We start from the raw sequence: 18,101 nt of genomic DNA on the forward strand, positions 1-18,101 counted from the left end.
GCAAGAATGTCTTTCATTTTTCTTAAAACCCATAGATGAGTGAGACCATTCTGTGTTTTTCCTCTCTCTCTCTGACTTATTTCACTCAGCATAATAGATTACATGTGCATCCATGTATAGGAAAATTTCATGACATCATCTCTCCTGAAAGCTGCATAATATTCTATTGTGTATATGTACCACAGTTTATTTAGCCATTCATCTGTTGAAGGGCATCTTGCTTGTTTCCAGAGCCTGGCTATGGTAAATATTGCTGCAATGAATATAGGTGTAAGGAAGGGATTTTTGTATTGTATTTTTGTGTTTCTAGGGTATATTGCTAGGAGTGGTATAGCTGGATTGTATGGGAGCTCGATTTCCAGTTTTTGGAGGAATCTCCATATCGCTTTTCATAAAGGTTGAACTAGACGGCATTCCCACCAGCAGTGGATATGAGTTCCTTTCTCTCCACATCCCCACCAACACTGTTTATTCTCATTCTTTGTGATGTGTGCCAATCTCTGTGGTGTGAGGTGGTACCTCATAGTTGTTTTGATTTGCATCTCCCTGATAATTAGTGATGTGGAGCATTTTTTTCATGTGTCTTTTGGCCATTTGTATTTCTTCGTTGTCAAAGTGTCTGTCCATTTCTTCTCCCCATTTTTTGATGGGATTAGATGTATTTTTCTTGTAAAGTTCTGTCAGTGCCTTGTATATTTTGGAGATTAGCCCCTTATCTGATGGGTATTGGGTGAATAGTTTTTCCCACGCAGTGGGTGACTATTGTATCCTGGGCACTATTTCCTTTGAGGTTCAGAAGCTTCTCAGCTTAATATATTCCCATCTGTTAATCTCTGCTTTCACTTGTTTGGAGAGTGCACTTTCCTCGTAGAATATGCCTGTAGTCTCAATGTCCTGGAGTGTTTTGCCTATGTGTTGTTCTATATATCTTATGGTTTCGAGTCTGATATAGAGGTATTTAATCCATTTGGATTTTACCTTTGTACATGATGTTAACTGGGGGTCTAAGTTCAATTTTTTGCAAGTGGCTACCAGTTGAAGAAGCTTTCTTTGCTCCATTTAGGATTTCTTGCTCCTTTATCAAAAATTAGGTGATTGGATGTCTGGGGAACATTTTCTGAGTATTCAAGTCTATTCCACTGATCTGAGGGCCTGTCTTTATTCCAATACCATGCTGTTTTGATAACTATTGCTTTGTAGTAAAGTTTAAAGTTGGGGAAAGTAATTTCTCCCATATTCTTTTTCCCAATGATTGCTTTAGCTATTCTAGGGTGTTTATTGTTCCAAATGAATTTCAAAAGTGCCTGATCCACTTCTTTGAAGAATGTCATGGGTATCTTTAAAGGGATCACATTATTTCAAATTTTTAAAAATTTTTTTTTAAATTTTTATTTTTAATTATGAGAACAAAGATGCAAAGAAAGAGGACAAGGTAAACTTACAGTGGAAGGACAATCACCCATAAACAGAATTCTCAGTATTCCCATTGCTGATATCTTAACTTTGAACTTTCAGCCAATGAATATTAAGAAAAATAAGACAAAACCCATATAACAATTACTTTATCCCTCAAGTCTCTAGATTGTAATACATAATATTTCTTAGCAGCACACAAAGCAATCTAAAGCCATCACACTTATGTAACTCCTTAAACATTGAAGGCAAAGTACTTTTTTCATTTCCATGCACATGCATATGAGTTTAAGTTAACCTCAAAAGTTTAAGTGAGTTGTTTCTCTTAAGGATTAGAGTCAAAGGAGCACAGTAAAAATGGTGTTAGAGTGGCAATTATTGTTTGCATAGGCCCACCAAAATATGAGGGACATGGAAAGGAAAAGCCTTGACCTAAATACAAGTAGATCCTACCCCTAAAGTTTCCTGGCATAAGACCAACTCTAGGCTCCAGGCAAATTAGTTTGTCCAATCCAAGTCATTGTCTGCAGTGCCAATACACTTTTATTTTTCACACAGTCTCTGTTGTTGGTATCATGCTTATGTATTAAATATCCTGGAATCTACATATCCTACATTGCAGTCAGGATGGTGCAGAGTGTCCTCTCATTTCACCTCACAATCAAAGGGAAATGCAGAGAGCCCTATCCTGTAAGCAGGTCGTTATTGTTGTCAAGTCTTCTTAGTGTTAAGGGAAGTCTCTTTTGAGCAGGTCGATGTCAGAGCAGTGGTATGGTCTTCCCTGGTAGAGGATTGCTTCCAGGTGTTGTTATAAAAAACCTTGGATGTTTTGTAGATAGCTTCCCTGGTTCAGGGGTGAATGGAGGATGCCCATTCTTCTGAGGCCTGTGCCAGGTCATTATATCAATGTTCAGGGTGTAAGGTTTCATTGCACTACAAGATTTGTGTGTTCCAATCTCTGTTAGATAAGAACTTATTTGTATGTAAAGTATTTTCCCATTTTAATGTGCCCATGCAAACAAGAAACAATGCTACATGGTGTTATCAGCGCTTATTGGGGCCATACAAAAAAGTCCAACAATTCCCATGACATGGTTCAATCATAAGCATTAAACTGAGGGACTCTTTCACCAAAATTCCTTATTGAGCAGCTCACAAAGAGAAGACAAGATAAAAAGTGGGTAGAATCATCACTGTAAAAGAATATTTAGAAAGAGTTATAGCTCTCAAAGAAAATACACAAACTATTCAAAAGACATATGTGTCCATTTTATGTCTTTTGAAATAGTTGGGGGTAATTAAATCCAATGCACGACTTTGGTCTATAATTAGGACTGTGTAGTACTGAAGTTAAAAAGGGTAAATTTGGGGTACTGATGGTTGGGGTGAGAGAGTTAAGGAGTAATGAGCTTTGTAGGGATATGCAAAAGGGCAGAATCTGTTGGGGCAGGAGGTCGGTCTTGGTGCCTAACAAGTTAAGAACTGAGGGTAAAGAGGATTAATTAAGGGGAAGATAACGAATCCAAATTGGGAGATGAGGGAGTCTAAGAGGCTCTGGTGTGGGGGAGGGGAAATATATCAGAGGGGCTATATACATTGTATACATGAATTGCTTAGCAGTCAGAGAGGACTTAGTCAGAGAGGCTTAGCAGTCAGAGAGGACCACTGTATAGGAAGTCACGTCTACATATACACTAATCTTAGAGACGTATTTGAATGTTATCCTCCAAATCTAGGGCATTCCATTTTTTTCATAGGAACAGTCAAGAATTAAGAGCATTTATGGGTATTGTTAAAAAGTATATATGTCACGCGAGCGTGGGGGAATCTCAGTTCCTTGGACTAAGTGGTCAGCCCAGGGGGCCTTTAGCTAGCTGTCCTACCCAGAGACCCCCACATACCAGCTGAAGAGACACAGAAATGCTGGCATGTGGAGTCTTCTGGGTGCAGCCCCTGTTTCTGTAGTTTGTGTATGCATAGGGGAGGAGATTCTCTCCCCTACCCTCTTGACTGTTGATTCTTCCTGGAAATTTTCTTCCTGGGTCTCTAATGATTCTTAAGTTGTCTCTGTTGAGCTTATCATAGACTTCTATTTTATCTGTTCCCATTCTTTTACTAATTTTTCCATTGTCTGTTTATTTGCTTTAAGTTTTTTTTTCCCAATCTCTCCCGCTGTATGGAGTTGTTGTTTATCTCATCTTCCACAGCACCAATTCTATTCTCAGCTTCTGTTAGAAGCTTATCCATTTTGTCATTCAATTTGTTTACTGAGTTTTTCAGGCCTGTTATTTGACCTGTTATTTCAGTTTGGAGTTTTGTGATTTCTGTCTTCATATTTTCTTGGTTCTTATTAGTGTTCTCTTCAACTCGATCCATGGTTTCTTTGAGTTCTTTGAGCATCTTCCATATTTCTTGTCTAAACTCCTTACCTGAAAGATTGATTTGTTGGTTGGTCTTTTTCTGGTCATCAGAATTGTCATCTTCATTCTCTATGTCTGATGCTGGCCTGCATTGTTTCTCAGATAGCATTTCTAATATTATTCCGACCCATTGATAATATTACACTTTAATAAAGTTATCATATGACCAAGATAAATTTAAAACTGTCAATGAAATTAGGTTCTTAACAATATCATGCACTCACAAATTTAGCAATATTATCTAAAAACGTTAACCATAACTAATTGCAACATTAATAAAACAACTCTTTATTCTTAAAAACTTCTATTAAAGTTAGAGAAACTAGGAAACTAAAAAATCCAGACCTGTTCTTTCCCTAACTAGTTAATAGCACACAAACAATAGGTTCCCTGGGGAGATTATCTTCCCACCCTGGGAATGAAGCAAATTCTAAGCCTGAAAAAGCGGCTAGGATTTTAAAAAGGCAAGCACATTTTTTTTCTTTGCAGCCAGTTTTGCCTTGGAGAAGCGGCTGGTGAGAGTTTACATATCTACAAGATACTTAGTCATAGTATCGTGTTTCAACACATGATTCCGACATACAATCTCAATGCACAGTCAAACGAACTTTCAGATTCACACAACACAACAAGTTGACAAACAGTATAAAGATGAGTAACAGATAAAAAGTTATAAAAGAGATGAAAAAATATGGGAAATTTGGACGTCTCTAAATTTTCCCACCAGATCTTTGCTGGCTATATATAAGAAAAAATATTTTGGAAAAGAAGGCCTTTTTAGAGAAATTAGAGCCAGCTCTAATTAAATAGTAAGTTTAGAAGAAAAAGAGGAATAGAAGAAATTATTAAGTGCATTTCTTTCTTTCTTTAAATTCTTAGTTGGCAAATTCCTATTTTTGTTGCATAAGATATTACATGTAATTTTCTATAGATACACAACAAGAATATTATTTTTGCATGAAAATGAGTAGAGACTTCTAGTAAAACTTTACTCATTATTAGATGTTAGATGCCATTTAGCTACAAGAATCAAAGTCTTTAGAGTCTGGGGACAGGTCCCCTTTAACTAAATAAAGTATTCAAATCTTTGAAGGCTTCCTTTGAAGGTGGAATTACACCTCAAAGTTTTCTGTAGTAGTCACTGACAAGTTTGAGTCAAGTTTGAGTCTAAACATACCATGATGTTTAGACACATATCCTTTGGTATATTTCTTCCCTACAAAGTATATGATAAGTGAGGTAGAACATAGGGCTGGAAAGTTCCTTTGCTTATACCATCATCCCAAATAAAAATAATTGCACTTTTAGTCACATTATTTGCTAATTCTAGGACCATCAAAGAGGAGGAAACATGTTTGATGGACCATGAATAGGGTCAGTTCTTTCCAGCAATGCAAGAAATATATATGTACCTGTATCCAAGAGCTCTAGTATTTCTTTCCCTGAATTCTTATAGATTTTTATAGGCCTTTTACTTTCCAGTTCTTGATTTCTATAAGGCAATGGTTGCCCTAAGGAGTACTTATATTCCTCAAACATTACAGAAGAACAAAACTCTGCAGCACCAGAAGCTGCAGTATTAGGGGTAGCTAGTTCTATAAAATTTCTAATCTTTTTCATAGGAGGGGCAGTAGCCAAAGCCAATAGAGGTCTATTTTCAAAGGCTTTTTCTCCAGTTCTGAGTCTATCTCATAATTCAACCAATTTTTACATCCTTTTACAGAATTAATAACCTCAGAAGGCCCATGATTTTCTAATTTAGCCTTTTGAGCCATATATTCTAATTCAAGTCTATAAGATTACTAATTTGTCTTCTTATAACAGAGGACATTGCCAGATGAGCGTTTTTTGTGCCTTTTTGTTCATGAGACTCCAGAGTGTCCTGGACCATCCTATTCCAGTCTAACTTTCTTAAAGAACCAGGGATTAACTTTATGGACAACCTTAATAAATTACTGTAATCATTTAGTTAATGTAGTACTATCTTATGTAGTTCTATCTTAAAACATTCAGAAAAATCCGCTTACCTTTTCGTCCTAAATCTGTTGCTGTCCAGGGAGTCCTAGGCACTCTGACAAGGTTCCTGCTTCTTGCACCTAAAAAATAAAAATGAAACAAACAAAAAAAAAAAAAAAAAGAAGAGAAAAGAGAGAAACAGCTTATTTTCCTTGATGGCCTCCAAAAGTTGGGCACCAATTGCTGCATGAATCTTGCATGTCAGCAACTCTAGTGGTGGGAATATTCTTCATGAGAGGAAAGTGGGTGATTATGAGCAGCCTGGCAGAATATGAAATATGAAATAATGAAACCACACACGTGGGGGACAACACGTCTTCTGGCAGGCATGTGACAATTTTACTCTTCCATGTTGGTAGTATATATACACGGCAAACCAGTCTTAGGCATGAAAGAAATTTCTGTGTTGATAAAAGGCGGGAGTCACAGAAAAACAGAAATAATAACAGTAGGCCCTGCTAAAATATACATATCAAAGCTAGCCAGTACAGGTGAAAAGAATCTTACTAAGGGATCTGAAGGAGTTAGGAAGGAGGAAGTAGCATAATAAAGAGAAGGGGTGTAGCTGGATTAGAAAGGAGGATCTTATGACAAAAGATGAAAAGCTTGTTTAGTGCAATTTGGGGATTGGGCTAGGATGAAAGTCTCTGTAGGCTAGCACAATGAAAGTAAAAACTGTTTGTTTACTATTTAGAAGCTGAAAACAGAAAGGAAGGTTTTTTGCAAGTTATGTGGCTGACTTGATTTTCAGGTGTAAATTTTTGGCCAGAGGGAAAACTTTTCTTAGTAATCTTTGGTGTTGCATTTCTCTGAGCAAGAGAGTTTGAGACCATATTTCAGCCTGTGATTTTATAACAGAGAGATATGCCAGATAATATGAAAGAAATGTAATGTCAGTACCATGACATGAATTTCAGAAATATTGCCAGTAGGGGGGTATAACTAACGTTATAGATCTACGTAGGGGGTATAACTAACATCCACAAATGGGTCTGCTTGGACAAGTATTTCTTTTTTTTTTTTTTTTTTTTTGGTTTTTGGGCCACACCCGGCACTGCTCAGGGGTTACTCCTGGCTGTCTGCTCAGAAATAGCTCCTGGCAGGCACGGGGGACCATATGGGCAGACAAGTATTTCTTGAGGAATTATCAGCTCTCTGCTCCAGGAAAATCCGTTGATACATCTGGTGGGTCTGCTGAATTCCCCTTAAATGAAGGTGCCTTATGCCATGGCATGGCATTTATTATAATACGTATATTATATAACATATATTATATGAATAAATAATATATTGTACATAATATAATTTATTATATTATAATAAATCATATATTTATAAAATGATATACATTATATATTATAGCATATAGACTATATTAGAAATTTTAAAGGTTAAAAATATTTATATTTGTGCCCGGAGAGATAGCACAGCGGCGTTTGCCTTGCAAGCAGCCGATCCAGGACCAAAGGTGGTTGGTTCGAATCCCGGTGTCCCATATGGTCCCCCGTGCCTGCTAGGAGCTATTTCTGAGCAGACAACCAGGAGTAACCCCTGAGCACCGCCAGGTGTGGCCCAAAAACCAAAAAATAAATTATATTTGAAAAATATATAAAATATTTGTTTTAAAGAAATATATGTGAATGACTTCACATAAAGATTAGTTAATTGTCTTTTTCTTTGATAAAAAGCACAAGTGAAAATAAATGTCCTAAAAAGGGGGGAAAATGGCAGAGAGCAGGAGTCTCATCACAAAGGTGATGGTGTGACAGATGGGAATAGAGTCCTAGAGGTAGTGTGGGCACTAAGCTGGGGACATGTCTCAACTTTGGGCCTAAAGTTAGACATCCAGCTGGTCAGTTTAGGAAATCCTAGCAGCAACCTGCACATCTCAGGTAGCAATACTCAGTGCCACATTACTCTCTTCTTATGCTGCTGCTGTTTCTCTCTCCTCCTTTTCTTTCCTTCATCTCTCCAATGCAGTGACCTTTAGTTACATAGGTTTCATATTTCCATCCCTTATATATTTCTGTTATCTGATTGGTTTTTTATATATCATGTGCCATCTGCCTAATGACCAAACAGATAGCCTTTGTGTGGACTGACCAGAATTCCTAACTCCCATAACTCATCCATTTTACTTAGTGTCCTGATATTTCTGTTCCTTAGTGATTTCTGCTGCCTGATTGGTTTGTGCAATTAGATTGCATATGAGGAACTAACTGGAGATTTTAATTATCTTGCCCCTCCTTCCATACTACTTTTGCAACATTCAGCTCAGTCAGAAAAAAACATTCACAGTCATTACACTGGGGTTTAATTCCAAGTATTATTATTATTATTATTATTATTAGTTCTATTCCAAGAAAAAGGATCAACTCAAAGCTAAAAATAATGAGGAACCTAAAATAGATAGAATGATCACTTATTATTTATGAGAAACAGCTTGGTTTTCAATGATAGGGTGTGACTCAGTTCTAGATAAATTCTGATGCTTCTTGGTCATCTAAGAGCACTTAGATAATGACAGTGGAGACTTGATATTTCTGAGCATTAGAAATAAGCACATCGACAACAATGATTTTTTCGTCCTGCAACTTGCTAACTATATAACTGGTGTGTGCGAGCAATTATTAGTCAATTTCAGCTTTTCATAAACCTAAGTGACTTTGTAGGTCTGAATTAGAAACCTCCTCCCACTAGAGAGAGAGAGAGAGAGAGAGAGAGAGAGAGAGAGAGAGAGAGAGAGAGAGAGAGAGAGAGAGAGAGAGAGAGAGAGAGTGAGAGAGAGAGAGAGAGAGAGAGAGAGAGAGAGAGAGAGAGAGAGAGAGAGAGAGAGAGAGAGAGAGAGAGAGAGAGAGAGAGAGAGAGAGGCTAAGGAGCTCGGCTTGTATATGGTTGATCCTGGTTCAAGTCTGTGGCATCATATGTGGTCTTATGAGAAGTGCCAGCAGTGGGCCCAGAGCCAGGAGTAACCTTTGAGCACTGTGAGGTGTGAACTCCAAATGCTCCAAATAAAGGTGATTTATTGGAACCTGAGCAGATGACAAGACAAGTCTGTCTTTTTTAAAAGTTCCCCACAATTGTTCTGAGTAAATAAACTGTGAAGGGCTTATTTTTGCTTTACACTTTTTTTTTTAATACCACATAAGGTCCATATATTTTTGGAACCCATTATATTTTGGCCTGCCTGCCTCTAACTGTGAAATTTAACAGTATTTGTAGACTCAAACCTTGAGAATCTGGGGGAGGGGGAGTGTTTGAATATATCCTTAATTCCTTCCCTTTTAAACTATTTAATCTGGATAACTGTTCTGTTTTTTTTTTTTTTTTCTTTTCTTTTCTCCCCCCCCCACCTCTTTTTGGTTTTTGAACACAACTGGTGGCTCTCAGGGGTTACTCCTAACTCTGTGCTCAGAACTTGCTCCTGACAGGCTTGGGTGATCTATGGAATGCCTGGAATCGAACCCGTCCTGGGTTGGCAAAATGCAAGGCAAAAGTTTTACTGCTGTGCTATTCTGTGTCAAATAGAACTGTGGCTCTCAGAGGGAGTTCATGCTCTGTCAGCCTGTCTTTTGATACCATTTTGGGATATAAAGATTAAAATCCAGAACATGCTGGAATGGGAATACAAGTCTCTGCATTTGAGAATTCGTGAATATCTAAGACCACAACTAGAATTTTTCCATGTAAATATTTCCAGAAAAAGCTACAGGTCCAGAAAGTAGGTGTGATGAATAGGATGTTAACTTTCTCCTATTCACCCTTTTCTGGCCTCGAACTATGCCTGCTTAGTAAGGACAAACACATTTCTGCATACACACAATTCCACACATATGTGTTGCTGGGAGTAATTGCAATTGTTCTGGCTTGAAGTCTCTAGGGAACTTTATCTGAACACCAGGAAGGGGTTAAAGAAAACCAGAGAAGCAAAATATTAAACAAGGAGAAAGGCTAGGTAAAGGAAAATTAAAAAAAAAAAAAAAAAAAAAAAAGGAATCAACAGGAAAATAAGTTACAAAAGATCTTCCAAACTTGAACATCATATTCAAGAAGAAAAATGTTGGGGCCGGAGAGATAGCATGGGAGTAAAGCATTTGCCTTGCATGCAGAAGCTCAGTGGTTTGAATCCCGGCACCCCACATGGTTCCCCGAGCCTGCCAGGAGCGATTTCTGAGCGTAGAGCCAGGAGTAACCCCTGAGCGCTGCTGGGTGTAACCCAAATCCCTCCCTCCCCCTAAAAAAGAAAAGAAAAATGTTGTTTATGATTGTCCGAGGAAGAGAGCTCCAACTCTTTCCAAGGCACCAACTTCCTATGATAAGACCTCAGGGTGTCATATAAAATATAGTGGTTACAGTTAGCAATTATGTCCTGTATATTTAATTTTTTCCCAAGCCAATAATAAATTTTATTGTCTGAAGACCAGTAATAAATATAGCTGTAGCTGGACAACTTAAATCTTATTTATAAACTTTATAAATCTTTATTTATAAGCTCACTAAATTTGTTTTATTTTATTTTATTTTTCAGGAACATAACTACCACCCTCCTTTTCCTGATATCTTTCTTTAATCTTTGTGTTTTACTGATAAGAACGACAAAAATTGATAGAAATTCAATATCATTCCCTTCAATAACTCACTCACTTTTTGGGAGGTTTGAGCAACTTGACATACAAAACCTCCCATCATGTAAACACTCAGATGTAATTTTTCCTCCAAGAAATTGCCAATTTCAGCAGGGGAATTACTGTCCTGAGTAGTGATTTTGATGAGCCACGGGCAGACACAGTTTCCATCTAGGAACAGAAGTCCAGCTATGCCCTTGTCTATGTCCGGGACTGATGCAGAGAGTAGGGACCCCAGCTGGGCCCTGTCTGTCTCCCACCATTCGTCAACCCACAGCCTCTCTTTGCCCTTTCAAGGAGACTGAGTTCTGCACGACTGAGCTTCAAGTCCCTCCACCATGCACCCCTGCAGCCCTTCAGAGAGCTGCTACCATTTTCTGGAAGTTCCAGAATCCTCCGAGGATCCATTGCAGTCTTCACAACTGCAATGGAATAATTTGAAACTTTGAGGGAGACTGAATATTTGCTGAATTCAGTGTGATCATTTCACAGTGTGTAGGCATTTCAAGTCATGTTGTGGCATATCTAAGCTCATATAAAAGGACCTTATAGGGGATGGAGAGATAGCGCAGTTGTAGGGAATTTGCCGTGCATGCGATTGATCCAGGATGGACCTCGGTTCGATCCCCGGTGTCCCATATGGTCCCCCAAGCCAGAAGCGATTTCTGAGCTCAGAGGCAGGAGTAACCCCTGAGTGTCACTGAGTGTGGGCCCTCCCCCCGAAAGGACATTGTAAAAAAATATGAACTGCTCAGGAGGGAAATAATTCTACCTGGGGGATTTGGGAGAAAGAAGAATCCCCAAGGACAAAATAAAAATCAACACCTGAAAATGCAGAACCTGCAATTCACACAGATGCTATATTGTGAGAGAAAAGGGGCTGGAGAGATAGCACACAGGTAAAGTTCAATCTGAGAAACCCCATTCACCACCCTAAACCCTACCAGGAGTGAGCATTGAATGCAGAAGGAAGCCCTGAACACAGCTGGGTGTGGGCCCCAACAGGACAGTTCTGCAAAAACAGAAGCAATTTGACAGTGATTAGCAGAATGGGCTGGAAACTGTAGACTGAAACATAGTCCTGGGATTCAGATAAAAAGGGCTGACCTAAAAAACTGGCATATTCTGGCTAAAATGATAACATTCAAGGAGAAAGGAAAAAAAAAAAAAGAGCCTTCATATTATAAGACAGAAAGAAAGGTTACTTATTGTTGGGGGCTGGAGAGATAGTACAATGAGTAGGGAACTTGGGTTCCAATCCCTGGCATCCCATAGGATCCCCAGAGCACCGCCAGTAATAACTCCTGAGCATGCTGGATGTGGTTTCAAAACAAAACAAACACAAAAGGCTTGTTGTTAGGGATAAAATATAGACTAGAAACTGCTCAGCTGCAACTCTGCAAGCTCAGAGAATCTGCCTAGATTTCCAAGAAAAACTCTCTTGTACCGAGAACCTCGTACTCAGCAAAGCTTACATCAGCTGCCAGGGTGGAAGGAATTGACAGATCTTCAGGATTCAGAGACTGACGCCTCCTGAAACCCCATCTGTAGAACAGTGCTCAAAAATAGGCTCTATGAATCACCTCAGAGGCTTCAATGTGGGAAAGGACTCAGCACAGGAGAAGAAACAGCACAAATTAGCCTCAAAGTTGACTGTATTTATACAGCCTAGGAGTTAAACAGATAAATTACAAAAGGTGATTAGATCCTGATACACAAAATTATGATTCTGAAATAAAAGAAACAGTGAAGAAGTCTAGTGGTGGGGTTCAGAAACAAAAAAAAATCAAAATATCAATTTCTATCCTCCAAATTTAGGAATTTGTGGGACTGGCAGTGGGAGAAGGAGAAAGCGTATTTCATATTTCTGATTGAGGAGGGGAGGAAATTATTTTAAAAACTTTATATTGATCTACGGGGCAGCATCAACTGGGAGAATTGTGAAACTGGTGGAAGGGAATGTTTGATGATTGGGTTTCTGAGAGTAGAAAACAAATAAATGTGTGTTTCATAATTTGTATTATGAGAGGCAATGAGGAGGAAAGTAGCAAAAGATGAAATTAAAATAAATGAGTAACAAGCAATCAGGGCATGAGTGTTTCCTTAATTACACAAGTGACAAGAAAAGGCAAAATAAGACAAAATAAAATGTAAGATGGGTAAAAAAATCAAGCCAAAACTAAAAACAAAGGGATAGAGAATGAAACTTGGCAAACAACAAAAAGAGAAAGAAAAGAGGAATGACAGTATTAATATTAAACAAGTATTAATATTAGATAAGATGAACAAGGGGCATTTTACAATAGTAAAAACTCATCCATGAAAAAGAAAATTTCATAAATTTGAACACCTACATCAAAATAATGCTAAAGTAATAAGTACGACTTTTAGAAATGATACAATAATTTGATTTTATGATGAATGTTTAGAATCAGGTTTAGTTGACAAAAACATAGTAGGATGGAAAGAAATTATGTTATATATTGATATCTTTGAAATGAATTTATGAACTTCTTCCTTTCTTCTAGGGAACCATTAATGATACTGATCATGTATTGACCTTGACAAGGAGAAACTTGCCAAAGAACCAACACACATTTCAGGCAACATTCTCATTGGGATAAAAATTAGGAAATCTATAAATCAGTAGCACCACTATAAAAACACCTTCAAATAACTTGGAATCATGGGAAACAGAGAGAAAATATGAACAGATAAAAACATGTTTCACAAAAGTAAATAGAATTCAATGAAAATATTGGCTCTCATATTTTTCTTAAAGAATATAGATGAGGGGCCGGCGAGATAGCATGGAGGTAAGGTGTTTGCCTTCCATGCAGAAGGATGGTGGTTCGAATCCCGGCATCCCATATGGTCCCCCGTGCCTGCCAGTAGTGTTTTCTGAGCGTAGATCCAGGAGTAACCTCTGTGCGCTGCAGGGTGTGACCCCCTCCCCCCAAAAAAGAAAGAATATAGATGAAAAACAAAGGGATATTTAAAAATATTTAAATGATTTATTTAAAAATGATAATAGAACAGAGTTAATGAAATAAACTAGAAAAAATGAACAAGAGTTAATAATTAACAATTTTCTTTTGTTTTTTGGGTTACACCCTGGCTTTGTGCTCAGAAATCACTCCTGGCAGGCAATGGGGACCATGTGGAATGCCGGGATTTGAACCACCATCCTTCTTCGTGGAAGGCAAACACCTTACCTCCATGCTATCTCGCTATCATCCTGGATTGGCTGCTTGCAAAGCAAACATCCTACCACTACACTATCTCTCTGGCCCCAATAATTAACAAATTAATATAAAACATAATTAACAAAAGTTCTTCTGACAAAACTATGCAGAGGACGAATAAGCAATATTATTTTAGAAAATTTCAATATAATGCATAAAACATCTAAGTAGAAATGTCAAAATCATAGAAAGTTATGAAAGAGAATGGTGTAGCAGAATATGTAAAAACAATAATGAGATATTAATAATAATTCATATAATTACTAATAATAAGACTTACAATGGACCCATGTGTACTTTCATGCAGAATAGTTTCTACATGTATCATATACATGGGTCTTCATGACCTCTGCAGACAAAGTCCGTACTTTGGGGAAGAGCATAGTAAGGTTAGCTGGTTGGCTGAATAAAGTGAGGCCCACAATCAGTACTAGGCTCCATCTCAGATGCTCTTGTTTCCTGACTAATAGGAAAAAAGGCAAAATAGTTCCTTTGTTCAGAAATATGATCTTATAACAGAAAAATCTAAAAAGTTTGATTTAAGTTGACTATAAAAATCTATAGTTCTTTAAGTGTTGGCACTACCAGCAATATAAAATGAAATATAAATATATATAGTATTTATTATATAAAATATAAATTGAAAATATAAGATGTAATTCACAATAATAACCAAAGCCCTCTCAAAATTATTTTGATAGGGAATAGAACTAAAATCAGGGATAATATTATTTTTTAGACCTAAAAATTTAATCCTGGACAAACACAAGAAAACAAGTTGGCCAAGAATGAAAATATTTAATTACTGAAAATCATTAGCCAATTTCTCTAAAATCTATATTATAAATTATTAAACCCTAATTAGAACCCCATTTTAATTAAGTTAAAAATCTATCTGGCAGATAAACATCTGAAAATAAGCAAGAAAATAATGCCAGATACTAAACACTTCTAAAAGCATGAATATATAAATAGATGCTTGATATATGGGAATTAAATATGAGGCAAAGTCGCTATTTAAATTTAATTATTATTTCTCTCTTCCCTTTCTCCTATCTACCTACCTATCTATCTATCATCTATTTTTCTATCAATCATTTTCCTAATAGACATTATTAGCCCAAACAGAAATATATAAAGAAGATAAAAATCAGACTCAGTCTATATATACCAAGGTAGTCTTTCAGATGAATTCAGTCTCAATAAAAAAAATACTTAAACTCTTTTAAATAATATTTTATTAAAAACATTGTTATTTAAAAAGTTCTTCCTAGTTGGTTTTCAGACATGCAATATTTCAGGGACAATTCCACCACCAGAGTCGACCTCCCTCCACCATGTTTCCAGATTCCATACCATTGCACCACCACTGTCCCCAGCCTGCCAGCATCACAGGCCCATTTTAAGTTTTGATGTTAAAGTTTGGGTCTCATGATATCATCACTGTTGTCTCTGGCTTGGAAATTTAGTTCTTTCCTTTTTTAACACCATGGATGCATTCGAGACTACTTGAATGGCCCCCATTCTTTTATATTTATATTTATTTCATATTTATGTTTCTCCTCCTACACTCAATTTCTTTCCTTTTCCTTGCTATACTCTGGGGCCAAGAGTGTTCCAAATGGAAAAACATAAAACAAAACAAAAGGAAAAACAAACAAACAAACACACAAACAAACCCAAAGAGAGAAAATACTTAAGTTCTTAAGTGGTAATTTAGATGGAAATTAGGTAAAAAATGGGGGCACCTTTCTCAGGTAGACAAAAATTCAGAATGACAGCAGGTAGCAGAAGTACCATGGAAAAAGACTCACGTTGGTGCTGTGGAAAATACTTAGATTTTGCTCTTTTGTTACTGAAAAGACAACCATCAGAAGTGTGTGTGTGTGTGTGTGTGTGTGTGTAATAATACAAATAAAATTGTTGTGTAGGATATGAATCTGTGTGTATTTATAGAGAAAATATAAAATGTTTAATCAAGGTTAATAGTAATATTTAGCATAATGTTATGACAGGTGATTTATACTTAATTTAACTTTAAGATATTACTCAAATTTTTTTTTTTTTTTTTTTTTTGGTTTTTGGGCCACACCCGTTTGACGCTCAGGGGTTACTCCTGGCTATATGCTCAGAAATCGCCCCTGGCTTGGGGGGACCATATGGGACGCCGGGGGATCGAACCGCGGTCCTTCCTTGGCTAGCGCTTGCAAGGCAGACACCTTACCTCCAGCGCCACCTACCCGGCCCTGATATTACTCAAATTTTTATTTACCATGAATGCGTTCATTTTTATATCCATCAAATATTTATTTTTTATTCTGAACAAGAAAATAAATCCCTATCTTTCCAGACAGATAATTGTGGGCAGTGGATCCCCCAGACTTTCTGATATTCTGATATTTGCATGTCTTGGGCTCTGGATAAAAATAATAACCTGTCACACTTTCGTGTGTGGGGCCTGTTATCAATCTCGCTTTGATTTTGAGGGTCAGGCAGTGTAACGAAGCTGGTAATGTCCTGTTTCTCTGGGGCTTTGACATTCACATTTGTATCTTTTCTTCTCTCCCTGCTCATGGCCACCCTTTTCTCCTCTCCAATTATTAGTGGGTTTCCAAGGGGCTCCTGCTTTGTGACACACAGATCACAGTTGTGGGGCGCCTTGCAGAAAGGGCATGAAAGGCACTTTGTCATTTACTTTGGGGTTTTGAAAGGTACCAGCTGCCCTCCGGAAAACCAATAACCCCGCAGGAGGAAAATGGTAGATTATGTGTTTGCCTGCTTGAGTTAAAAATATGACAGCAATTCCATCATGTGCAAACACGGGGTGGCTTTGGATAATGTTTTTCCTATGGGGTGTAAGTGGGTCGAGTATCACGTTTCTGTGGCTATTATTCAAGGTGAGGTGTCCTCTGAGGTCACACATAGTTGTCAAGGCTGAACCCTCTAGAAAAGTCACAGATCTAAGGCTGGAGCAGGCAGCACACTGGTCTTGCACTATGGTCCTGATCTGGGTTCAGCATCTGGCAGCACATATGGTCCCCTAAACCTTGCCAGGAGTGATTCTGGAGCCCAGAACCAGAGCAATCCCTGAGTGAGCACAGAGCTTGGAGTAAGTCCTGAGCAAGGCTGGGTGTGGCCCAAGAAGAAAACAAATACACAATAAACAATAAACAGTGACAGGAGATCACTTAAGGATACCCCCTCCCCAGGTTCTATGCCTGTCTTGACACACCCACAATTCAGACTGTTCTAATCACATTTCGGTGAGCATATCCTGATGCAGATGCTTCTCTTCACTGTGCACATCAGACATAAATAAAATGTCTTTAAAAATCATGTCACTCTGTGCTCATAAAAGTCACAAAAGGCAACTGATGCCAGGAGACCTCTCCCTGGTAGATGGAGAGAGAGGTCAGCTCATTCTGCCTGATTCATAGGTAGATGACTTTTCCCCTCCCAATGCTGATACATGGGTGAGAGAGCTGTTGGTGACAGGATCCCTCTCTATCATCATTACATCATAGCTCTATTTGGAAACTGAAGACAGTGCTTGAAGGAACAGTGCTCTAAGAAAGAATGCTCTCTTCTATATTCTTTGCACACTATTTACGAGTCAGAATTTGGAAAAAAAAAACCTCAAGTGCTTAAGAACAGATGAGTGGCTGGAGAAACTGTAGTATAGCTACACAATGGAAGACTATGCAGCCATTAGAAAAAATGAAGTTGTGAAATTTGCTTATACATGGATCATTATGGAGAGTATTATGTTGAATGTAATGAGTCAGAGGGACAGGGATAGACATAGAATAATCTCACTCATTTGTGGAACATAAGGAAAAAAAAAAGAGATAGTGTGGAAATAATATATAGAAACAATTGAGAGGGTAGCCAGGAGGACCAGTCCATGTTAGAGAACTTGTCACAAGGAGTGGAGCAATGCAGTTAGGGAAGAGAAGGGACCACTTTGACAGTGAGAGTTGGAAATGATCACTGGACAAGAACTAGGTGTTAACAGTGATCTTCATGGTACCCCTCATTAACAATAGTGCCAACCAGAGTGTCTAAAAGAAGAGAGAGAGAGAGAGAGAGAGAGAGAGAGAGAGAGAGAGAGAGAGAGAGAGAGAGAGAGAGAGAAAGAGAGAGAGAGAAAGAGAAAGAGAGAGAGAAGTGAAAAGTAAATGTCTGCCCCAGAGGCAGGCAAGGGTGGGTGGGAGGGAAAATGGAGACATTGGGACATTGGTCACGGGTAATGTTCATGGGTGAAGGATGTTGGAAATTGTAAAACTGAAAATTTATCATGAACAACTTTGTAAACAAAGTTGTTTATAATTTAAATCCAAGTGCTTAAATAAAGGGAGAATAAAAGAAGAAACAGTGCTCTG

Source organism: Suncus etruscus, chromosome 10, assembly GCF_024139225.1.
Source record: "Suncus etruscus isolate mSunEtr1 chromosome 10, mSunEtr1.pri.cur, whole genome shotgun sequence".
Taxonomy (NCBI): Eukaryota; Metazoa; Chordata; class Mammalia; order Eulipotyphla; family Soricidae; genus Suncus; species Suncus etruscus.